This window comes from Danio rerio, chromosome 13 (genome assembly GCF_052040795.2).
Source record: "Danio rerio strain M-AB ecotype USA chromosome 13, GRCz13ab, whole genome shotgun sequence".
Classification (NCBI taxonomy): domain Eukaryota; kingdom Metazoa; phylum Chordata; class Actinopteri; order Cypriniformes; family Danionidae; genus Danio; species Danio rerio.
Window position 1 is genome coordinate 12,328,832 of NC_141033.1, and position 25,908 is coordinate 12,354,739.

A 25,908-nucleotide genomic window follows, 5' to 3' on the forward strand; every position below is an offset into this window, starting at 1 on the left:
TACAATATAATTAAGCTCTGTTCTAGGTAAACTAACACAACATAGCCTATTTATAACTGTGGAATAATCTCAATTAGAAAAAACTAAATAGCATTTTAAAATTCCCCTGTAAATGAAAAAGATTTTCTTCCATCTGGGTGTCACCAACTCGGTCCCAGTCATTCCCCTCGCTGGCCAGCAGAGGTCATCATCACTGGACTTCAAATACATGACATCATCCTTATTGACTGATTGTCACACACACCTACAGCACATCCCATAATCACCTGGCACACACATATAAGCAGCACTCACACATGCTTCAGTGCGAAGTCTTGTTCTGCCTCGGCTAACACTACTGAGCATTTCTCATCCTTGCCTGCTTTCCCATTAATTACCTTGGACTGTATCTCGACCTTGTCTTGCCTGCCGCCTGCCCTGAACCCTAGCCTGAATACTGACTTTGATCCTCGCCGCCTGCCTCTGACCCATGCCTGAATACTCACCTTGTGTTTGCCTGCCGCCAGCCCTTCGACTTGATACAACTGTGTTTGATGTGAGTTCGCACACGCATAACATCTGTGTGCTTATTGTTATTAAACTCTGTTTAATAAATATACTGCAAATGGATCCCTCTGTGTCAGACCTTTCGTTACACTGGGAAACTCTTAAGGAGAAATTCAGAACATTCCACAAAATTCCTGTTTCTTCTTGTGATCTAAAGAGCTAAGAAATGTATACAGAACTGTATAAAACTGTTCTGCGATTTATACACCTTTGAATTTGCATGAACTTTGCATGAATTTGCTTTGAAATTGTTGTGGAGCACCTGTTTCACAGAGCAATTATTTGTTAAAAGTTTCTGTCAGGGTTCTGCCACTCTGGTCTTGTTAGTTCTTGTTTTGGTGGCAGAGTCCGGACACTAGCTCTGTCTAGTCCTGTCCTGTTTTGCTCGGCTCGAGTTTTCTTGGGTCGAGCACTTGTTTTGTCATTGTGTGTGTCTCTTTATGAGCGCCATTTGTGCACGCGCATAGACCGTGCGCATCCCCGCTTGATGCGGATGCGTGAGGTCTTTGCGTGTTTGCAAGTGCGCGCTCCCGTCTGGGTGTTCACGTTTGTCTGTCTGCAGCATGGTGTTTCATTCCCAGCTTCTCAGTCCAGTTGGTTTCGGTTTTGTCAGCGCTGGGATGAAACATGCACGCTGCGTGTGTGAGTGCACGGTGAGTGTATTCATTCATTGTGTACTCGTGTCTTGTGTTTAGTCTACTGTTGGTGTTGTATTTAGCACATGGTGCGTGTTTACATGCACCATGTGCTTGTGTTGTCATGAACACACGGTTAATGATTTCTCTCATTGGCTGGGTGTTCTAGTCTTGTTTTATGTGAGCGCATGGCTTGTGTTGTCTCTTTGTGTCATGTGCTCTCCCGTCTATTGTCTAGTCCCACCCTCCTTGTTAACCTATAATTAGTTAATTGTGTTCATCTGGATTGTATGTTAATTTACTTCGGTTTATATTCCCCTCATGTCTGCTGTCCTTTGGCAGTTCGTTATCGTTTCTCTCCTTGTCCTGTCGTGTGCTCCAGCCCCGATCCCCACCAGCTTGCCCAGTCAAGTTTGTTTGTTTGTTTGTTTATTTGTTTTTCTGGTGTTTTCCCCCTCGGGGTAGTTTGTTTTGCATTTTATTTTATTTTTATTAATAATAAATTTCCATTTCTCTGCATTTGAGTCCTCGCTCCTTTTTCCCCAACCACCTATCGTGACAGTTTCTTACTGTAGGTTTCGGAGACATGGCTCACCAAAATAGCAAGCGTTTATTTGTGATGTATGGTCTCTCCCACCTAACTTCACTCCCTCTTTCCTTTTCTTTAAGTTCACTGCCTTCTTGACAGTTTAAACACACTCCATATGCTTTCCTTCCATCCCCAGGTATCCATTACAAGCCTCTGTGATTATCATACTTCACAATGAAGACTGCTGTTTAACTGTATGAAAAAAGAATAAAAGTCTGTCACGAGGATAGACAGTGGGCCGAAGGATGAAGAGAGAAGCAAAAGATAATTTTCCTGCACGTTTGGAACAACACCAAGCATTTTCAGTCAGCTCTCTTCTCTATATGCTGGGCTGTGATGATAAGTACTATCCTTATCTTCGCGCTGCGAGAAGGCTTTGGTTTAATAGTGTTGCTCTTCTCTGCTTGCTGAGTAATTGTTTTGTAGCTTCTCTACTTATCGAATGCAGTGTTAGGATTGAAAGATGTGCCGTCTGGTGCACTGTGCTGTGAATGACTGAAAATGAAAGGGTGTACAAGACACAAAGCTGAGAAGGAGACGCTTGGAGAAAAGAAATGATAGATGTTGCTTTTGAGTGAGATATTTACATATGAACGCTCACAAATCAATACGTCTCTGCAGTTGTTAAAGCAGCACAAATCGAATAAAGCATCTTATATGAGGTGTTGTTAAGAACTGCAGATGGTCAAGTTATACATTTTTCATGCCTCAAACTGTCCGGCTTAAAAGGATGTGCTTGTTTTCTGCCATACATGTGGACATCAGTGCACTCTCAATCCAAGCAACTGTTCACCAATATTTCATGAAGGAAACACAGATGGAAAGCATAGCATGAAAACACATAATGAAAGAGATTGAAACTGAACTTTTAACATGAAGCAGAGTCTTAAAACGCAGTACTCTTGATGTAAATCAGTGGTAAACCAGTGGCAAATAAATAATAATAATAAATACCAGTTTGCGATATCATTCTGAGGTGCGTTTCCCAAACAAGGACGTAACTCGACTTAAAACGCAGTACTCTTGATGTAAACTAGTGGTAAACCAGTGGCAAATAAATTATAATAAATACCAGTTTGCGATATCATTCTGAGGTGCGTTTCCCAAACAAAAACTTAACTCGTTGCTGAACAATCATAGTACAATGCATCATTTGTGAAAAGAACAATGTAGTGATGAGTGTTTTCCAAAATCGTAGTTGCTTTGTCGCAGACCCATCATTTGAACCACATTATGACGTAAAACGTCATGACCTGAAACGTTTTTCCCGCTTTTTAGACCCGCAACTCCCACCACCCTACCGTTTTGTTATTTCTCCTGGAAAACTCCCGTAGTTTTTCAACCCCCCCAAAACCCTTCAATTATTTTAATCCAGTTTACTTTAAATAGTATATTTCCTCGGTTAACTCGTTTTCTTTTATTCTACATAGCACAGCATGTTTATTTATACTGAAGCAGCTAATAATAATTTACAAGGACAAAGGGCAGAGGGTTGCTAAAAAACTTCTGAGAGATTTCAGCGGCTGTCTGGGCTTTTACTGTATTTGCACAGCTTCCTTTCTTCATGTGTTCAATACTTTTTTCCTTTGTCATTTCATTTTATTACACATAACTTGATTTTAAAACTAAGTAGATTTGTTTTCTGTTCATATGTGTAATTCTTTGAAAATTTCATGTCAACAGCACTTTTTCTTAGGAGAAATATGTTTTTTTGTGTTGAATGTTTATTTTCCACACTGTAAGTGTTTAATGCATGTAAATGCATCGTCACTCAGCTCTTAGTGTGATTTTTCCGAAGTGAAATGACATCAATACATTTCAAAAACAATCAAAAAAGAAATACCAGTTTGGCAAAATAACTGGATCTAATAAAATGAAAATTGCACACATTTGAGATGCATACAAATAATCTGCTTTTACATAAAAAGATTAATTAAAAAGAATTAACCTGAGAATTATTACAAAAATAACATTTTATCACCAATGTGAGAGCAGCTTTTCAGGAAACCTACACTAAAAATAGTCATTCTGATCAGCTATATGTAACGAGGGACATTTGTTGCCAGTTGTTGAGTGGCCTCCGGCTTTGTGGGCCGCTGACAGTCCAATGCCCTGGGCACTAGTTTTACTGGCCAAATGTTCAAATCTCAAGGATGTTGCGGACATCAAAGAAACAAGCTTCAGCTTCCAATAAAACGCTTCAAACCGTGCAATGCAAATCTCAAGAGTCTGTACCACCAACACAAGCCACAACCTTCTTCATAGGACATGAAGTGAGGTGTTTATGTGATCATTCTCCAATGATGAAAGCTTTCTTTGGCTGAATTCCACTTACTTGCTCCCACACATCTGTACGCCTTTCACACACATGCTGAGCTCTGTAGGTGGGCTTTCCCTTTCCACTTTCCTCCGCCCATGCTTTTGGAAAGGCTACACAGAAATGCTTGATGAGAGAGAGGAAAAGTGCAGATGTAACAGTTGTGACAGCGGATCAGATAAGCGGAGCGATGCAGACTAATGAAGGAGAGGATGAGAGGGATGTTATTTAGGGAATAACTAATGATGAGATGCCATGCCAAGTCTGTTTAAGGACATATTGTAATTCATATGTACAGCAAGTAATGTGACGCTATTTTAACTGAGCATATGGACCTGACAGCAGTTTCTGTTGAAAGCAAATACATGTGCCAAATGCATATTAATCATTTTATTTGCTCTTTAGGAATGGTGTTAAGTTTATTCCGTCTAAAGTGGGTGAGCAGTGCTGACTTTAATAAGAACAGGCCAAGAGCTTTACCGCTGTAGTAAAGGTGTTATGTGATCAATGAAATGTTTTACAAGCGTAGGTCATAAAGCACATAAGATTGGCTCTTTTCGTTGCAATGAAATAATAGTAGATGCTATAGCATCAGAGTTTAGTGTTTCTCATAAACAACCCAATCATTATAGGTTCTAGAACCTGTAGGACGTATTCTAAAATGTTTTTTTTTAATTTGTTAAAACTTTTAGAATATGAGCCCAAATTCTTAAAAATGGCTGTCATTAAACCTCTTATTATTAAACACAGCTTGATTCTAGGGAATTAGTAAATTACAGACCAAATCTGCCTTTTCTATTAAAGTTAGAAGAAAAACTGCTCTCGGTTCAATTATCTTCATCTTTGGAGAGAGTCTCTGCAGGGATTTCCAGTAAATATTTAAATAATTTAAATAAAAAGTCTTAAAATGTAAACAATTTATAAAAATACATCACATAATGTAAAGAAGTTGTCATTTAATAAAAATACGAGAATAACTCAATTTTGACAAAAATGTCAGATAGAACCTTATAATTCTATAATAATAAATATAACTATTATAATAATAATAATAACTATTATTTTCTAGGTAACACCTAACATTAAAAGTACATGCATAATGATGTGTTAATATGTAAAATAACCATCATTATCATTGTAAGTACACGATTGTTTGTTAACTAATGTATTAATTACCACAATAGTTTATGTTTAATTTTCTCATCATAAACTTGTGATGACAGGGTGACTTTACTTGGAGGGGCACATCATCCTTAACCCATTCTTCATGAAGTCCTTATGTACGTCTGTCTAGTGCGTTGACAACAAATAACAATAGAAAAGTGTTCTGTCGTCATCAACATGAACTGTTGAAACACAGGAGTTCATGAGTAAAGATGAGTTAATGGTGATGTGCCCCTCCAAGTAAGGTCATGACAAAATTATACACATAATAACAGCTCATGAGATCATGTTGGTACATTTGGTAACACTTTACAATAAGGTTCATTAGTTAATGCATTTACTAACATGAATCAATCATGAACAACACTTGTACAGCATTTATTAATCATAATTGAACATTTGCTAATGCATTATTAACATTCAAGTCCATGCTTGTTAACCTTAGTTAATGCACCATGAGTTAACATGAACTAACAATGAACAACTGTATTTTCATTAACTAACGTTAACTAACATGAACATATACAATAGTAAATGTACTGTTCATTGTTTGTTCATGTTAGTAAATTAATTAATTAACATTAACTAATGAACCTTATTGTAAAGTGTGACCGTACATTTAGTTTAAACTTAAATGTTAGTTAATATTTACTAAATTACTTAACAATATGACTTAACAAAAATTACTTAACAAAATGAACTAACAAGTAATTAATTTAGCCGTTATTCACACATGAACTCATGTGACTCATGTTGTAGTCAAAGTTAGTTCATGATTAGCACATGCATTAACTTATCATTAGTTTATGATGAAGTAATGTTTAGTTTACATAAAAATACATCATTATTCATGTTTCTCCAATAAAGGACACTCATCACTCAGGTCACTGAGCTTTTTAAAAAATTGACACAAAATTGTTATAATGCCCAACAATTGCATGCTCTGAAAGTAATAAACAAACCTTGTCATCATTTACTCAGCAGCCATTTCTATAGTATTTTTAGTTACTACTATAGCTCCTATTATGTATTTGGCTAGTTAGCTGGTTAGGTAGGTAACTGTTCATTTAAGCTGGTTGAAATTGTAGCAGCTAGAGTGCTTAGAAGTACAGAGGTACAGTAATATTAGTCCAGCTCTGTCAATTGCATTGACTCCCAATTAAAGACTGAATACGCTTCAAAATCATGTTGAGTACAAAGCCCTGAATGGTCTAGACTCAAACATGTTCCTGTTGTATTGCAGCCCTTCTCATACAGTATATACTTAGAAAAATCTGTCCAATTAATAAAAGCTAAAATATGATTTAGTTATATAATTATTATTTAGTTTATTATTATTATTCAGTTATATACTTATACTTTTCTTGCTGTTTGTTGTATGTTGGAAAACTGATTATTTAACATAATATCCAATATATACAGATGAAAGCAGAAGTTTACATACACTGTATTAAAAGGCACAGAACCATTTAAAAAAAAATCTTATATTAAATTTGACTGGCCCTTTTCTCTTTTAGGTAAGTTCGGACAACCATTTTTTAAAAATTTCTATTTGCTTAATAGCAGAATAACAAGATGGATATTTTTTGAGACTTTTTATAACTTATTTTGGAAGTCAAAAGTTGACCTAATACGATTACTATGCCTCTTATAAAATCCAGATGATGCTGTCAAGGTTTTGGAATTTTCGATTGGCTAATTGACAACATTTGACTTAATTGGAGACAACCTTAGATTAATATTTAAGGAAAACCTCGAACACACTGCTTCCTCGTGTGACATGGGAAAATCAAAATAAATCAGCTAAGACATCAAAAAGTCATTTGTGGACCTCCACAAGTCTGGTTTTTGATTAGGTACAATTTCTAGATGCCTGAAGGTGCCTCATTCATTGGCTCAAACAATTATACGCAAGTATAAACAACATGGGAATGTCCAGCCATCATACCGCTCAAGAAGAAGGATATTGTTTCACAGAAATGAACGTAATATAGTGCAAACTGTGTGTATCAACCCAAGAACAAAAGCAAAAAATGCTGAGAAGAAACTGGCTGAAGCTGGTAAAAGAGTTTCATTATCCACAGTGAAACAAGTCCTGTACCGACATGGGCTGAAAGTCTTGTCAGCAAGGAAGAAGCCATTACACCAAAAGCATCCTAAAAAAGCCATATTACAATATGCTTAATCAAACTGGATGAAGACTTTTTGGAGACATGTTCTGTGGTCCGATGGAACTATAATTGAACTGTTTGTCCTTAAAGACCAGCTGTTATAATAGGAAGTGACACAAACAACTGAGGTTTGGATCCAAATGCAGGTTTAATCAGTAGTCAGGCAAGCAAATGTCAATTCAGGTGCAAATCCAGAATCGTAGTTGAAAAACAGGCAAGGAGGTAAGAGGGCAGGCGGCAAACTACAACAAAAGGACAAGCTAGGCTAAGGTCAAAACACAGAGAAACAAGACAAGGAAAACGCGTTGTAGTGTTACTATTACAGTTAACAAGACTCGGCCATGGGAGTGAGTGAGTGTGTTGCTTAAATAGTGTGTGCAATCAGTCTCTGACAATCCTCAGGTGGTGTGAGTGTAATCAGTCTAGATGAGGAAGCATTTGTGAGTGTGAGCGGAGTGCATGTATGAAAATGTAGTCCAGAAATTATGGATTTGTAGTCCATGGTTATTTAGAGTGAAATCCAGCAATCTCATGGAGTACGATCGCTGGTTATCAAGACACCAGTGTTACATTTAGAGGACAAAAGAAGAAGCTTGCAAGGATGGCAGCATCACGTTGTGGGGGTGTTTTGCTGCAGGAGGGACTGGTGCACTTCACAAAATAGATGGCATCATGAAGAAAAAACATTTCAAGCAACATTTCAAGACAACAGCGAGGAAATTAAAGCTTGGCCACAAATGGACCATGACCCTAAGCATACTGCCAAATTAGTTAAAATGTGCTTTAAGGACAACAGAGTACATGTTTTGGAGTGGCCATCACAAAACCCTGAGCTCAATCCTATCCATTTGAATTACTCATTTGAAGATCTCTCTTAGGAGAGGTCTGCTTGATCACTCGACTCAGTATCTCTAGCACAGTATCTCAACTTTCTCACTTTGTCTGTTGAGTTCCCCACTTGGCGAACCCTGCAGAGTTCCTCCGAGGCCCCCAGCATCTGACTCAGCAGAGGCGTCCGGTGTTGGCCCTTTACGCTGTTGGCACGCCCACCGGTCAGCCCTCATTCTGGGTATAGGTGCCTGCTATGCGTGATCCCCGCTGGCAAACCTATATGCTCACTCAGCCATGATGTAGTCCCCACTTTTAGGTGGGCTTGTGTCTTCCCTCCCCGCTAACCATCTTCTCTTATGAGTTTTCCCCCCATTTGGGCAGCAGGTAGCCTCCGCAGCGTCCTCCCTATTGGGACTGAACGCTTTCCCAATGTTGTATCTAAAATTCCTAGAATTTAACTAGGTGTATTTTTACGACTCCTTGAAAAATATATCAGAACCGAAACAGTTAAGTAAGGGCCAAGGGATACGTTGGAAGGCTGTTGTAGCTGTTGAGCGTGAAAGTCTCTTCAGCTAGAAAAGAATGTCTAGTTTGGCACAAGCTGCATCTTTATAGCAAGTCTAATTGTTATTGACACCAGCTGTGCACGCTGATACTGCCAACTCATTGGCATTTCATTGGCCCATTTTTATACTCTTTCAGATGATTCTATTCTGACGAAATCCCCATAGTGGAAGTTTTTTCACATAGCATTTCCGTTTCCCCCTCGGGGAACGAGGGTTACCTCAGTAACCAGATCGTTTTCTATTATTATCTAAATATATTATGGAAATGGAGCTGCCTCATACACTTAGCTGTGCACTCATATCACCAGCACACTTTACATGTACTCACCTCTACTCGTCCACACTCCTCATGCAGTATAGGTCCTTCACACATACAGTACAGCAGTAGGCACTTAACATTCAGAGCAGCACGTAGAGTCATCATAGCAATCTTCATTAACATCTGACCCTCCAAAGTCTCCTCAACAAGTGGAACTCAAACCTTCTCAATTATAATCTCATCTCTAAAACAGAAAAAAATCTGAACTATCACACTATTTGAATACTGTGCATTCACCTGCAGTGCAAAACAGCTATGTGAGAGTGCATGTGTGTTTTGTAAATCGCTTGGCTGGAGTTAAGGAGAGCCTTTCTTGTCTTTAGTCCATTATGATAATGCCAACCTGTCACTCCAGTGCTCCCCATAGACAGCCCACTGGTAATAAAGTCAACTCTGATTTATTACATGTGTGCATGTGTCAGACCTGTGTATGTGTGTGTGTTTGTGTGGAGCAGTAAAGGTGTCAGAGGATAAATGCAATGCTCATAAAAGCGAGAGCAGCATATGTGGCAATACAAGGGGTGGCATATGAATGCAGATATACATATAAAACTTGGTTAAGGCTGAATAATGTGAGCTATTGAGATTCATTGCCATTCTCTGACATTGATCTTTCACATATGTTGTTACGTCAAATCCCCTTGGGGACTTTGGGTCAGAAAGTCTCTGGCTGGCCCATAAATCTTGATAGGGTTCATTCCCAGCACCTCCACACACAAACTCCTTGCAGATCTTTAATAATTTACACTCTCCGTTCTGATCACCCAGAAGTAATTCAGGGTAGAGGTAGTGTGTGTGTGTGTGTGTGTGTGTGCGGGCATGTTTGTATATAAGAGTACGTGTGCATGCATACTGTATGTCTGTTTATGTGGGGGTCACAATGTCTACCTATGAATATTGCATGAGAACGGGCCTTTAAATATGAATCCAATCCAGACAGATGGACTCCTCTCTAGTCATTCATCTGAGATCCATTAATCATCACGCTGCTTTTAGAATAGCGAGAAAGGGAAGAAAAATGGAGAGAAACAGGATGAAATGGAGATGGTGTAGAGAACTTGAAATATTGAAAGTTTTTGGCCATTGATTTAGATGACAACAGTGTTTTTGGGGACTTAAATATGCAAAAATATATATAAAAAAATAAATAAAAAAGTGCACTTTCAGAAAATACTATTACTATTTTCTGTGTAAACTGTAGCAATTTATTTTTGAAGGAATAGTGATTGTATTTATATACATATTATAGCCAAGCGGCAACGTCCAGCTCTCCCTTGTGAAGCCAATATGGAAGTATTGTAACTGAAATTGCAATTCATCGACTTGCCTTTGGGGGCTGGCTCCAGGAACTCCAGATGTTTATTGACTGCAATGCTAAATTGGCAGCTGATAAAAACATGTTTACAGCCTGGTACAAAAGATGGTTTTGGTGCATATAGCTAATATTACCCATCATGACAACTCTAAGGGTGGTGAATTTTTTTAATAACTCATCCGTTTGGTTTTTATTAAGTTTTATTAAGCCTGCATAATTAAGGGTATGGCCAATTGAGGGACAGCTAGATCTTGCTGATTGTCATCACTTCACCTCAGCTAATTCATTTCACCTCAGCTAATATATTTCAATATATTTCAAACAATGAACAAACATCGCATAATACATATTAACATTACAGTATCCAGTCATGTGGAAAAATAAGGACACCCTGTGAAAGCCCCTTTGGCTGAAATAACTGCAGTGAGACCTTTCTTGTAGCCATCAACCAGGCTCTGACATCAGTCTGAGGTAAGTGTATCCACTCTTCAATGCATGTACAGTTCATTTCAAGTGACGCCACAGCATCTCAATGGGATTAAGATCTAGGCTTTGACTTGGCCAATCCATGACTCACCATTTGTTAGTTTTCAGCCACTAAGTGGTTGATTTACTGGTATGTTAAGGGTCATTGTTGTGTTGCATAGTCCAGCTTCGACTTTAATTTTCGGACATATGGTCTCAGATGTTCCTCAAGCACCCTCTGATACACCGTTTAATTTATGGTGGATTCTATGATGGTAAGCTGACCAGGTCCTGCTGCAGCAAAGCAACCCATATCCATGACAGATCCATGCTTCACAGTTGGTATGAGGTTCTTTTCCTGGAATGCCGTCTTTCATTTACGTCAAACTTGTCATCTGTTCTGGTGTCCAAATAATCAAATTTTGGAACATTATTCCAGAAGTCTTGGTTTTTGTCAATATTTTCTCTGGCAAACTTCTGGCCTTGATGTGTTTCTTAAAAAGCATAGGTTTTCTCCTTGCACACCTCCCATGAAAGTTAAACTTGTGCAGTGTCTTTCTGATTTTAGAGGCATGCACTTTCACATCAACAGTAGCCAGAGCCTGCTGTAGGTCCCGTGAAGACATTTTAGGGTTTTTGAAGACCACTTTAAGCAGACCACTGTCTGCTCTCAGGGTAAACGACCGACCTAGGCATGTTGGTAGTTGTTCTGAAAGTCATCCACTTGTAGATTATTTTACAGAGTGTAATGGCTCATTTCAAAATCTTTTGAGGTTTTTTTAAATCCCTTTCCAGACTTGTAGGCTGCTACAGTTTTTAGAAAATTTTTTCACAGAAAATTTCACAGAAAATTTTGTCTGTGATTTGAGCCATTTTAAGTGTGAATAAATGTGAGGTGTCCTAACTTTTTCCTTAGCTAATATATGCATTTTTGTAGAATTAAACTTTAAATTTAAATAAAAGATTTTATTTTTCAGATTTAAGTGTTAGTTATGTTACCTCAATCTTTCAGTATTGTTAAAATTCAGCTTATATGTATATTTATATATATATATATATATATATATATATATATATATATATATATATATATATATATATATATATATATATATGTGTGTGTATGTATGGATTGGTTAAAGTGCAGTGTATGCTACTTATTGATGGTGAGGGGTATGGAAGGGTCTGTGTGGGGTGTGTTAAATGTTCATCAGCCTGATAGTCTGAGTGGAGAAGCTTTCCTATAGCCGGCTAGTGCATGACAGGATGCTGCGGAACCGTCTGCCTGAGGGTAGCAGGGAGAAGAGTCTATGGCTTGGGTGGCTGGAGTCACTGATAATTTTCTGGGCTTTCCTCATGCACCGCCTGGTGTAAATGTCCTGGAGGGAGGGAAGCACCTACTATGCTTCCAGCAGTTCGCACAATCCTATGTAGGCCTTTGAGATTGCTGCTGGTGCTATTTACATACCAGTTAGTGATACAGCCAGACATGCTCTCCACAGTGCAGGTGTAGAACAAGCGGAGGATGTGGAGGCTCATTCCAAACCTCATGAGACGCCTGAGAAAGAAGAGGCGTTGTTGTGCCTTCTTCAACAACGCAACAACACCTTAACCCAATTTTACTAAAATATGACCATTTTAGTGTTCCTTGATCTTGTATCTAAAGTACCCTACTGTAGACTTTCAAGAAATTTGATCAATTAGTCGTTACAGCACATGTTTTTAACTTTTTGTAACTTATTAAAGTTAATCACATTCTAATCTAATTTTATAAGTTATGCAAGCTGTCTTAAAATCAATGGACTCATGAGGTAATGAGATGAATAAATTTAATTCATCTTAAAAATTTAAGGCAACCAGGATTTTTTCTACAGTGTAGTCATGTAAAGTGCACTCAAGTATGAATAAAACCTTTCTCCAAATGAGACTTTTTTTCCACAGTTGCTTATTTATTTTAACAGCTAGTATAGTTTAAATAGCTAACATGACATGAAAAGCAATCAGCTTGTGGTCTCGGATCTGCATAAACGCAGCACAAGCATCTTACAGAAGCAGTTCTCAGTCGTCCTCCCACCTGTAATTACACAGTAAGTGTCTAGAAAGGCTCTCATTTGTATATATACGTGAGCGTATGCTCATCCAAGACACAATTTCTCGCTGAAGATTAGTGCATAGTGTAGGATTACAAGGTTTGTTTACATGTTGACGAGGATATGCTATATAATGTGGAATAATGCTTTCCGGATTGCAAATGAGCAGCCAAACAACCAAAAAATATGTCTTTCATGTAAAATATAAATCTTTTGAATATATTCACCATGAACCGAAACATGGTTTATGCATAAATAGGCTGAGCTAGTACTTTGCATACTTTGTATAAGTACTGTATATAAATTTTTACTACTCTAACCACTACTACCAAAACTTGTGGTGCAGCTTTGGTAGTGACATAATTGTTTTGGTAGTGATAAAAGTATACACTTAATTCTTTAGATGTGTTGTACATATTGTGAGCAATATCATTATTTAATGATTGTTCCCCTTCGGTTGGGGAACTTCAGTGCCATGAATGGGAGGATTCGGATCAGAAGCCGCTTATCTGGAGAGTATTGAACGGGCCAATGAATGAAATTAATTGGCAGCGTAAGCTTGCGCAGGTGTGCGACATCTGCAATTATCTCAGCATATAAGCACACCTGAAGCCAGCAGACGCCATCCTTTTCGCTTCAGATCCTTTCTGAGTGAGTCGATGAGGGTTCCTCTTGCTGATCAGCACTTCAGAGCGAACGAGTGTGTCTCCCGGTCCAGAGTGGGTCTTCGCGGTGGCAGACGGTCGAGCTGGGTTACTCCCTTGCCTGCGGTTCTTTGGGTCCGGTCCTCCAGAGCGGTGCGTATAGTTGCAACTTTCCTAAAAGAGCAACACAGTCGTGCAGCACGTCCTTTTCAGGATGGCGCTCCGACTGTGCGTTTCTGGATGCGGGGGTTTCCTGTCTCCGGATGATGGACACGATCACTGCATTGCATGTTTGGGGGTCCAGCATGTTAATGCGGTGCTCGCGGGCGGTTCATGTCGTCATTGCGATGCCATGACCGTTGCACAGCTAAGATCGCGGCTAACTTTCGCAAGAGAGCGAGCCACCCCAGTTGCCTCCTGCTCTAAAAAAGCAGCGGGCGCTCGGGCAGATCTGAGGGTTTCAGCGGGAGCTAATCCGCCGCCCACGGGCTCGCGGACCTCTCGCTCCTCACGGCGCTCCATCCAAGCTTCGGGTGGTGAGAGTGATCCGTCTAACCAGATGGTAGCTCTCACACTCGCTGACACCGGAGATCAGATGTCCTCCGCGGCATCGGAGGGTGGGCTTTCACTGTCCGACGAAGATCCGGACCCGCTCGCCCCCTCCGGGCAGGTGAGCGCTGTCAAATCGGATCCTGAAGCGGACATGTTAGCCGTGCTTTCCCGGGCTGCTTCGGCCGTGGGGTTGGAGATGGTTTATCCCCCAGCTCCGCGGCCGGACCGACTAGATGGGTGCTACGTAGAGGACCAGAAGGCGAAGCCTTCGAAGCCTCTCGTCCCCTTCTTCCCGGAAGTGCACAGTAGGCTCACGCAGTCCTGGAGGGCACCTTTCTCTGCCCGTGCTGCGAGTGCCTCCGCCCTCACCGCCCTTGACGGCGGAGCTGCCAGGGGGTATGAGGCGATCCCGTCAGTGGAGCGCGCTATCGCGGTCAATCTTTGTCCGCGCGGCGCCTCTACGTGGCGGGGTTTGCCCCGCCTCCCGTCCAAAGCCTGTAGGTTGTCTGCCTCCCTCGGAGCCAGAGCTTATAAGGCTGCGGGCCAGGCTGCTTCTGCTTTGCACGCGATGGCCACCTACCAGCGCTACCAAGCGCAGGCGCTGGCCGAGCTGCACGAGGGCGGGTCCAACCCAAGCTTATTACATGAGCTGCGCACCGCGACCGACTATGCTCTTCGGACTACTAAGTCCGCCGCGTGTGCGCTGGGGAAGACGATGTCCACACTTGTGGTTCAGGAACGCCACCTCTGGCTAAACCTGGCCGATATGCGCGACGTTGACAAAGTTCGCTTTCTTGACTCGCCCATATCCCAGGCTGGCCTGTTCGGCGACACCGTCGGTGAATTCACCCAGGAATTCAAGGCGGTGAAAGAGCAGTCGGATGCGATGGGCAATGTCATCTATCGGCGTGGCCGTAAGCCCGCTCCGCCCGCCGAGCCATCCACCTCCGCTGTTCCTCGCCGAGGGCGCCCGCCAACGAGTGCTGCCCCGCCCCCGCCTGCGCCTCCGGCCAAGCGGGCGCGGCGTTCACCTCGAAAGCAGGCAGCCCCTCCTGCCCAGGGCGCCGTTAAGTCCGGTAAACGGACCGCGAAGCGTCCCTGAGACAGGCCATCCGGAGAAGAGGAAACTTGCTCTTTCCCCGCTGGAGGGCGGGGCCCCGATAACAACGGTACTTTTCAGTGCCACCAAAACATCAGTAAAAGAGCACTTTTTCCCTTCCCCGGATGTGACTGCACGAGTTCTGCCAGTCCGGGACGCGCTGCCTTCCGGCTCGCAGACTCTACGTGCTTCGCCAGTGGCTCACGAGCGCTGGGGGGACGGTCTCCCTTTCCTCAGCCCTCCAGCCCCCTCTCCGGAGTCAGGGTGCGGAGCCAGAGCGAATCGCTCTCCTCCAGCTCTTCCGCGGGACCCTCGTGCTTCCCGGATCAGCACACCCACTCCGCGCTGCCCCACCGCTGGTACGTCAGCGATTGTAGCGATGACTCCATTAGCGAGGGCTCTGCCTGCCTGGTTAGCGCGGGCCAGCCCCTCGCGGTGGCTCATACGCACAATCAGACTCGGTTACGCGATTCAGTTCGCGAAACGGCCCCCCAAGTTTACGGGCGTGTATTTCTCCAGGGTCAACCCCCTGTCCGCCCCTGTCTTGCGAGAGGAGATTGCTGCCCTCCTGGCGAAGGGTGCAATCGAGCCGGTTCCTCCAGCCGAGATGGAGAGTGGGTTTTACAGCCCATACTTCATCGTACCCAAAAAGAGCGGTGGGTCACGGCCAATCCTAGATCTGCGCGTTTTGAACCGCTGTCTGCACAAGCTGCCGTTCAGAATGCTCACGCAGAGGCGCATTCTCCAATGCGTTCGTCCTCGGGATTGGTTTGCAGCCATAGACCTGAAGGACGCGTATTTCCATGTCTCCATTCTTCCACGCCACCGCCAATTTCTGCGGTTTGCGTTCGAGGGTCGAGCGTGGCAGTACAAGGTCCTCCCCTTCGGGCTCTCTCTGTCTCCGCGGGTCTTCACCAAACTCGCGGAGGGTGCCCTAGCGCCCCTTCGGCTCGCGGGCATTCGCATACTCAATTATCTCGACGACTGGCTGATTTTAGCCCACTCGCGGGAGCAATTGATTATGCACAGGGACAAGGTGCTTCGGCATCTCCGCCTACTGGGGCTTCAGGTCAACCGAGAAAAGAGCAAACTCGCCCCCGTGCAGAGGATTTCTTTTCTCGGGATGGAGCTGGACTCGATCACCATGGTAGCGCACCTCTCCGAGGAACGCGCTCGCCTGTTGCTGAACTGTCTGAGGGAGCTCGACAGCAAACTAGTGGTCCCACTGAAGTTCTTTCAGAGGCTCCTGGGGCATATGGCATCCGCAGCCGCCGTTACGCCGCTCGGGTTGCTCCATATGAGACCACTTCAGCACTGGCTTCACGATCGGGTCCCCAGACGCGCATGGCACGCGGGCACACACCGGGTCTCGGTTACTGCGCTGTGTCGCCGCGCCCTCAGCCCTTGGAACGACCCCTCGTTCCTACAGGCCGGTGTGCCTCTAGGACAGGCGTCCAGCCATGTTGTTGTTTCAACAGACGCTTCCAACACGGGTTGGGGGGGCCGTGTGTCGCGGGCATGCGGCTGCGGGCCTTTGGAAGGGTGCCCAGCTGCATTGGCATATCAATCGCCTAGAGCTGTTGGCAGTGTTCCTCGCTCTCCACCGCTTTTTACCGGTGCTGGAGCGGCAACACGTGCTGGTCAGGACGGACAGTATGGCGGCGGCGGCGTATATCAACCGCATGGGGGGTATGCGCTCTCGCCGCATGTCTCAGCTCGCCCGCCGTCTGCTCCTCTGGAGTCACCCGCGGCTGAAATCGCTGCGCGCCATTCACGTCCCAGGCACGCTCAATTGTGCAGCCGATGCGCTCTCACGACAGCTGTTACGCCCTGGAGAATGGAGACTCCACCCCGAGTCTGTTCAGCTGATATGGGCGCGATTCGGGGAGGCCCAGATCGATCTGTTTGCTTCCCCCGAGAACGCTCACTGCCAGTTGTTTTTTTCCCTGACCGAGGGCTCTCTCGGCACGGATGCACTGGCCCACAGCTGGCCTCGGGGCATGCGCAAGTATGCGTTTCCCCCAGTGAGCCTGCTCGCGCAGTTTCTGTGCAAGGTCAGGGAGGACGAGGAACAGGTTCTGCTAGTTGCGCCCCTTTGGCCCAACCGGACCTGGATATCAGAGCTCTCACTCCTCGCGACGGCCCTCCCCTGGCGGATCCCTTTGAGAGAGGACCTACTCTCTCAGGGACAGGGCACCATCTGGCACCCTCGCCCCGATCTTTGGAACCTCCACGTGTGGTCCCTAGACGCGAGGAAGACTTAGGTAACCTACCGACTGCGGTGGTTAATACCATCACTCAGGCTAGAGCCCCCTCCACGAGGCGCGCCTACGCCCTGAAGTGGAGTCTATTCACTGAATGGTGCGTCTCTCGCAGAGAAGACCCCCGAAATTGCCAGATTAGTGTTGTGCTCTCTTTCCTTCAAGAGAAGTTGGACAGCAGGCTGTCGCCCTCCACTCTCAAGGTTTACGTGGCCGCCATCTCCGCTTATCATAGCGCGGTAGCTGGCGGCACCGTGGGAAAGCATAACCTGGTCATCCAGTTCCTTAGGGGTGCTAGGCGAATTAATCCATCTCGCCCCCCTCTCATGCCCTCTTGGGATCTCGCCCTCGTTCTCACGAGTCTGCGATCCGATCCCTTTGAGCCACTCGAATCAGTATCTCTAAGATTTCTGTCCCTGAAGACAGCTCTGCTGGTTGCGTTGGCCTCCATCAAGAGGGTCGGGGACCTGGAGGCATTTTCGGTCAGTGACTCGTGCCTGGAATTCGGGCCGGATTACTCTCACGTCGCCCCGGTTATGTGCCCAAGGTTCCTACCACCCCCTTTAGAGATCAGGTAGTGAACCTGCAAGCGCTGCCCCCGGAGGAGGCAGACCCAGCCCTTTCTTTAATTTGTCCAGTTCGCGCTCTGCGCATTTATGTGGACCGTACTCAGAATTTTAGATCATCTGAGCAGCTCTTTGTCTGTTATGGCGGTCGGCAGCAGGGAAGTGCCGTATCAAAACAAAGATTATCCCACTGGATTGTGGATGCCATTTCACTCGCTTATTCGAGTCGAGGTCAGCCGTGTCCCCCGGGAGTTCGTGCACACTCCACTCGGAGCGTTGCATCCTCTTGGGCGCGTGCACGCGGCGCCTCTCTAACAGACATCTGTAGAGCTGCGGGCTGGGCGACACCCAACACATTTGCAAGGTTTTACAATCTGCGAGTGGAGCCGGTTTCCTCAAGGGTATTAGGTAACCCTTTGGTGATTGAGGAGACAACTCGGTAGGGTGTTGAAACACGCTTGCGGCGCCATTCTCCCTAACACGGAGGTACGTGCGCCTTTTTTATCTGTCAGTAAAGTTCCCCGTCAGGTGAGCCCTGCAGATTCCTCCGTGGCCCCCAGCACTGACTCAGCGGAGGAGTCACTTGCTGGCCCACTACGTTGTAGGTCTGCCCGCTGGTCAGCCCGCGTTTTGGGTATAGGTGCCTGCTATGCGTGATCCCCACTAGGCGATCCCATATGCTTATTCCGCCACGGTTAAGTCCCCCCCCTGGGTGGACCCGTGTCTTCCCTCTCCGCTAACCACTCTTTTGCTATGCGTACTCCCCCTTTTTAGGGCTAGTCCATAGGTAAATTCTGCCATCTATCCCCCCCTTGGGTAACGAATGGCCTCCGCAGCGTCCTCCCTATCGGGATTGCACGCTTCCCAACGTACTGTCGTATTCCTAGAATTATCTAGATGCTCACGACTTCCCAAAAAATATATCTAAATCCGTAAAACTTCTGTTGAAGTAGGATAAATTAGGGCCAGGGACACGTTGGAGGACCGCGCCCCCAATGATGTGGGTGCGTCACGCTTGCTTGACTATCTCCTCATCGGGGGTGTTGGTAAGGTGCAGTCATTATGGCGCTTTCCATATTCTCCCATTCATGGCACTGAAGTTCCCCAACCGAAGGGGAACGTTCGAGGTTACAGAAGTAACCCTTCGTTCCCCGAGGAGGGGAACGGAAGTGCCATATTCCGTCGCCATAATGACTGTCCCTTAGCTGTTTGAAAGTCTCTTCAGCTTAAAAGGATGGCGTCTGCTGGCTTCAGGTGTGCTTATATGCTGAGATAATTGCAGATGTCGCACACCTGCGCAAGCTTACGCTGCCAATTAATTTCATTCATTGGCCCGTTCAATACTCTCCAGATAAGCGGCTTCTGATCCGAATCCTCCCATTCATGGCACTTCCGTTCCCCTCCTCGGGGAACGAAGGGTTACTTCTGTAACCTCGAACGTTTTCACTATCGTTTTAATGATTTATTGAGTATGTCATCTCACTTTTCTGAAACTGTCAGCATTTTAAGATCTATGTGCCTGCCTCTTGTCACTTAAAGTATGTAAATAATAGCTCTATGTGTTCTAATAAGAAATTTGCTGTCTGGAAAATGTGCTTGCTTCATTTGAGCAACAGAGTAATATGTATATGGACAGTCTGATTCAGCCATAGCACACTAAATAATGTGGTCTCCATCGAATCTTCACCATCCCTACCAATACCGTCATGACCAAAGCATGGGACATTTTGTAAAAATTATACTGAATAATGAATTATCAACCAAGTTAAGTTTAATTTCAGCCTAATGAATACTTTAAAAACAGCATTATCAACTTTATGCATTTTCACCCGCTTCGAATGTTATCACTTGATTGAATAGGTGTTATCAGTGGTTATCAGCTGATAGATATGGGTCAGTAGGGGCTGTAAGCTCAGAAGGCTGTTATCATCCGTCTGCATAGTTAATCAGCTACTCTAATAGTAAAGACTCTAGATACTGTACAGATTTGTTTTTACATTTCTGTGACTATTGGATTTAGGGTTGGGGTAAGGGTAGACGTTAATAAAATAAAATTAATGGGAAATATAATAAATAATATAAATAATTCTGAAACAAATCTGATGTATGACCATTTAAATATTGTTACAAATCTAATCACACCTGATATGCATGTGCAAATCTATTTATTAAAACAGCAAAACTAAATATTCTTAAACAAAATATTAATAAATTATTATTACTGTCAAGAGTATTAAATCAGGGGTGCCCAAACCGGTGTCCTGCATAGTTTAACTCCAACTTCCCTCAACACACCTGTCTGGAAGTACCTAGAAGGAGCTTGATTAAGTGGTTCAGGTGTATTTAATTGGGGTTGAAACTAAAATATGTAGGAGACCGGCCCTCCAGGACCGAGTTTGGGCATCCCTGTATTAGGTGGAGTACCCACACTAAATGACACTCCAGCTATATGAATGCTTCACTAGCCATTCACTCGGACTACATTTCCCATCATGTATTGTGTTACCACAGCTGTTATCAATCTGGACACTAATTACTATGAAACAGCTGCAGGGCATTACACGCACAATATTTAAACACCACACTCACACATTTATCTTTGTGTTTCTTGTTTTGATTCCTGGACTATTTATTTTTTTATTACTGTTTTCCGTCTGCCATGACTTTCGTGGATTTTCGTGGATTCCCCTTTTTGTTGCTGTTTTACTTAGATAATTTCTTTATTTAAAAAGCTGCATGTGGAACTCTATCTCTGTTGTTACAACCTCATTGTAACAACAACTCTTCTTAATAAATTATATATTGATATGATATATTTTTGTCTTTCAGTAATGACAATTTTGGGGTGAGGAAAAATATTCCAAATTATCTGAAAATACTAATAAAAAAAACTAATAGCACAATTACTAGAAATGTGAATATGCTATACAATTTGCATACATCAAACATTCAATTATTCATTCATTCATGCATTTTCCTTTAGCTTACTCCCTTATATGTCAGGGGTCACCACAGTGGAATGAACCGCCAACTATTCCATCATATGTTTTATGCAGTGGATGCCCTTCCAGCCACAACGCAGTACTGGAAAACACCATTCTCACATTCACACATACACTTTAATTCACCTACAGTATAGCGAATGCCTTTGGACTGTTGTGGAAAACTGAGCACCTGAAGGAAATCCACATGAACACGGGGAGAACATGCAAACTCCAAATCAGCTACCTTCTTGCTGTGAGACAACAACAGTGTCAATCACTGAGTCACTGTGCCGCTCCCATACATTAAACAATTCTGGAAAACAAAAAGATGGGCAGAATCAGAGATGTTAACAAATGTTTCTCAGTATTGAGATGTCTCAGAGGATCATGGTTCATTAGGCAGTTAACAAGATAGAAAACGAGAGGGAGGGTTGATGGCAGTGAGCGTCTGTGTGCTGTCCTTGAGGTCAGGTCACTAGATCCATACAGCATTATTAGTCCTATCAAATACTGACGAGAGCTGTAGAGAGAGAAGGTATTTAACATATTACAAATTGTATTGAAGAAAAATGGAAGCTATAGGTTGTTTTCAATCAAGTGGAGGTAATGCACAAAATTCAGATGGAGAGCAGGGAGTAAAAAAAATGATTGGGAGACATAGAGGAAAGTCTGTATTTTTGCGATTTATACCATATTTCAAAGAAGATATTAATAGAAAATAACCACATATGTTGGGCATAATTCTTATATCATGAAGAGGGCTGAGTTTTCTACTGAAGTAAAATATATTTGCCTGCCATCGAGTCAGTACATATTGTATAAGCTATTACGTTACATGAAAAAAACGTTCGTATAGTAAAGACTACAGTGTATGGAAGCATACTATAGACAATTACTTGAATAATCTGTCAAAGTATTTATATTGTTACTGTGGTACAACAAAACTGTAGTAATAAACAAATTATTCAGGCGGCTTTCAAGAGAGTTTACACTTTAACGTTTAAGAGTTTAACGTTATTTATTTATCATAGTTTTTATTACAGTTTATCAGTTTACTTTGCTACAGCATTCTGTAGTTGTACACATTATACACTTTACTCTGTGGTTAAAAAACATGTTTATTATAAATTACCATAATGTTTTCCCCATGCATATATCTTCCAGACATGTAATAACAAATGAAAGCATACAAAAGCATGCACATATAGTCTACATTATTATTTATTTATTTATTAATTTTTTTAAGGGGGAATGAACTTAATGAACTAACATTACCATCAACAATCATTAACCGCTGCTGCGCATCTTGATGTTCACGTTACGGTTGTTTATTTTGCAGAAACGGCAGTAAAGACTTTATTGCAAAACAAGATGAAGATTTCATTGTAGCGATTACACGGCAGGGTACGTTATTTATTTCCTCCTGGATTTTGTATATGTGTGGTGGAATTTGTATCTGATTTTTATATAACACATTAACATATTTATAAACATAGCTAGGCCTGTATATAATCTTTATTTGTGCTGTCAAACGAATTATCACATTTAAAAAAAGTTTATTACATGCCACCTTTTTTTTTTGTTTTTCCGCCAGTTTCTTGAAATTTCCCCCCTTTTATGGGCAAAAAATTTTGGAATCTATAAAAACTGTTTGGCATGTCTCATTTTGGCCAATTTAATTAATTATAAACAACATAAAATAGAAACATTTTGTTGTTCAGATAGCGATTCCTATGTAAAAGAATCACTTCCTGCCCTACATCTCAGTCTCGGGTGTCATCAATGAAGTCATGTGAAAACAACCTACTGTATACAAACGGTTAAACCCAAAAAGTTAAGGTAACTCAAACCATTTGAGGAAACCGATTGCAACAAACTAATCGTTTTTACAAATGATTGCAAACAACTAAGTTTAACTTTAAACTTAAGTTTAAAACTAATTCTAATAAGTACTGTGAACTTCATCCATCTGAGCAAACGAAGCAATTTGAGCATAGTAAAATCTAATAAATGTAGAGAACTCAAACCAACTGAGTACTGTAAAACCCAATAAGTTAAGGCAACCTAAACTGTTTGAGGAAAAGAATTGCTACAAACCATTTGAGTTAAAAAACTAACTAACTTACTAAAAATCTAAACTATATGAGTACTGTAAACTTTAAGATGAAGTAATGAGGGGTTTATTTAACTCAATACTTCCAACACTGAGTTCAAAACTATTTTTAAATGAGTAGAATTAACATTCAGTAAATTTTGAGTTAACTTCACTCATTTCATTTGATAAAGGCTGTTGGGTTTTATAGTACAGAAATATGACTAAGGAGCATGATTTTTGTTTGTCAACTATTATAATTACTAAGTGTACTATAAAACAAGAACAGAATAAAGATGCAGATTTTAATAGTTTATTTATTTTTGTTTATTTTGTGGGGGCATCAGTAGCAGGGGCATGATACGAAAAATACATGATCAAAGGATCACGAAGCATACATTATATATTGTGAGAAAATTGTATTGTGGAAACAGCATTGCATCTTGAGCTGAGTGAAATGTAATATCCCTAATAAGCACAAAGGAATATACATCAGCTCACAAAGCAATTTTGTTTTCTTCTCTTCCTTTGATCATGTCTTTTCCTGGACGAAGAAAAAGGAAAAAATATAATAAATAAGTAATAGCTGCATCGTGCCCCTCGGTGTTTGCTTTTTTATGGCATGATGAGCAATTTTATCCAATAGTTATACTGTATATACTCAGTTAAATAGTTGAGTTGAAAATACCCCAACATATAACCCAACAATAGGTTATTATAACACCTTCCCAACTATGAGTTATTTTAACCCAATGCATTGTGTTATATAATTTAACCCAATGCATTTTATTTCCATTAAATGTTATTTTTTCCATTCTGGTATTACAATTGCTACTATTACTAGTACTACTATTAGTTTCATAATTATGACTCTGAAAATAAATAATATACTCTTTTCAAACATATCGAAAATGCTCTTTTCCATTAGATTTTACAAGTTCCAGACACTTAAGGGGTTTTATCCATTTAAAATAGATCAGCTATGATCTTTGTATCATCAATAATTAAGAGTGCTGGTAAAACAGATATAAAAAACACAACAAGGAGAGGTAATTTGGTAAAAAAAAAATTTTTTTCTAAAAAAACAGCATTATTGGGTTAGAGCTTAAATAAACTTTATAACGCAAACATAACATTACGTACGCATGATAATACATCAGTTAAATCAGTTGACTGTTGAAATTTAAAATTTTTAACCTAACTGGTTGAGATATTAAATAAATAACACAATAAAGGTTAAAATAATCCAATAAAGCACACACTATTTAACCTAACTGGTTGAGTAAGTAATAAATAACCAAATAAAGGTTAAAAATAACCCAAGAAAGCACCAAATATTTAACCAAACTGGTTGAGTTATTAATAAATAACCCAATAAAGGTTAGAAATAACCCAAACAAAGCACCAAATATTTAACCAAACTGGTTAAGTTATTGATAAATAACCCAATAAAGGCTAAGAATACCCAACAAAGCACCAAATATTTAACCACACTGGTTGAGTAATTAATAAATAACCCAATAAAGGTTAAAAATAACCCAACAAAGCACCAAATATTTAACCAAACTGGTTGAGTTATTAATAAATAACCCAATAAAGGTTAGAAATAACCCAAGAAAGCACCAACTATTTAACCAAACTGGTGAAGTTATTAATAAATAACCCAATAAAGGTTAGAAATAACCCAACAAAGCACCAACTATTTAACCAAACTGGTGAAGTTATTAATAAATAACCCAATAAAGGTTAGAAATAACCCAACAAAGCACCAAATATTTAACCAAACTGGCTGAGTTATTAATAAATAACCCAATAAAGGTTAAAAATAACCCAACAAAGCACCAAATATTCAACCAAACTGGTTGAGTTATTTATAAATAAACCAATAAAGATTAAAAATAACCCAACCAAGCACCAAATATTTAACCTAACCGGTTGAGTTATTAATAAATAACCCAATAAAGGTTATAAATAACCCAAGAAAGCACCAACTATTTAACCAAACTGATTAAGTTATTAATAAATAACCCAATAAAGGTTAGAAATAACCCAACAAAGCACCAAATATTTAACCAAACAGGCTGAGTTATTAATAAATAACCCAATAAAGGTTAGAAATAACCCAACAAAGCACCAAATGTTCAGCCAAACTGGTTGAGTTATTAATAAATAACCCAATAAAGGTTAAAAATAACCCAACAGAGCACCAAATATTTTTAAATTAACCATTTGGTTAAATAAAAAACTCAAAGTTTTTAGAGTGTATATAGCTATAGTATAGTTTTTTAGCTGATGTTTATTTAATTGGATTGGATTGGATGGGTTGCATCCGCTGCATAAAACATGTGCTGGATAAGTTGGAGGTTAATTCCTCTGTGGCAATCCCAGATTAATAAAAGGACTAGGCTGAAAATAAAATAAATTATTGAATGGATGTGAATGTTATAGTATTTGTATAACATAATAAACTTGCCATGAATATAAATTACAAATCATATTCATCAATTGAAATCGAACATCAGCAAGAAAAACAAACAGCTAGGGCATATCTTTTGTCATAAAGACACATGATAATATATACAGTAAATATGTAATTAAAGGAGTTTCATTAAATAATGATATGTCATTGTTCTCCTCTCCATGTTTGTGGGGAAAAGAGATAAAGAGTTCTCATTTTAACACTTCTTGTAACTGCCAAAAAC

At 41.3% G+C, this 25,908-nt stretch overlaps 1 protein-coding gene across 1 annotated transcript in view; it reads left to right on the forward strand.

Annotated features, from left to right (window-relative positions):
* The window catches only part of gabrg1 (gamma-aminobutyric acid type A receptor subunit gamma1), a 67,747-nt gene extending 43,991 nt beyond the window's left edge, over positions 1-23,756 (forward strand). Inside the window, exon 9 of the mRNA XM_087279073.1 lies at positions 22,454-23,756. The gene's annotated coding sequence lies outside the window, so the exon portion shown is untranslated. The remainder of the gene's footprint in view (positions 1-22,453) is intronic.
* Positions 23,757-25,908: the final 2,152 nt, after the last annotated feature.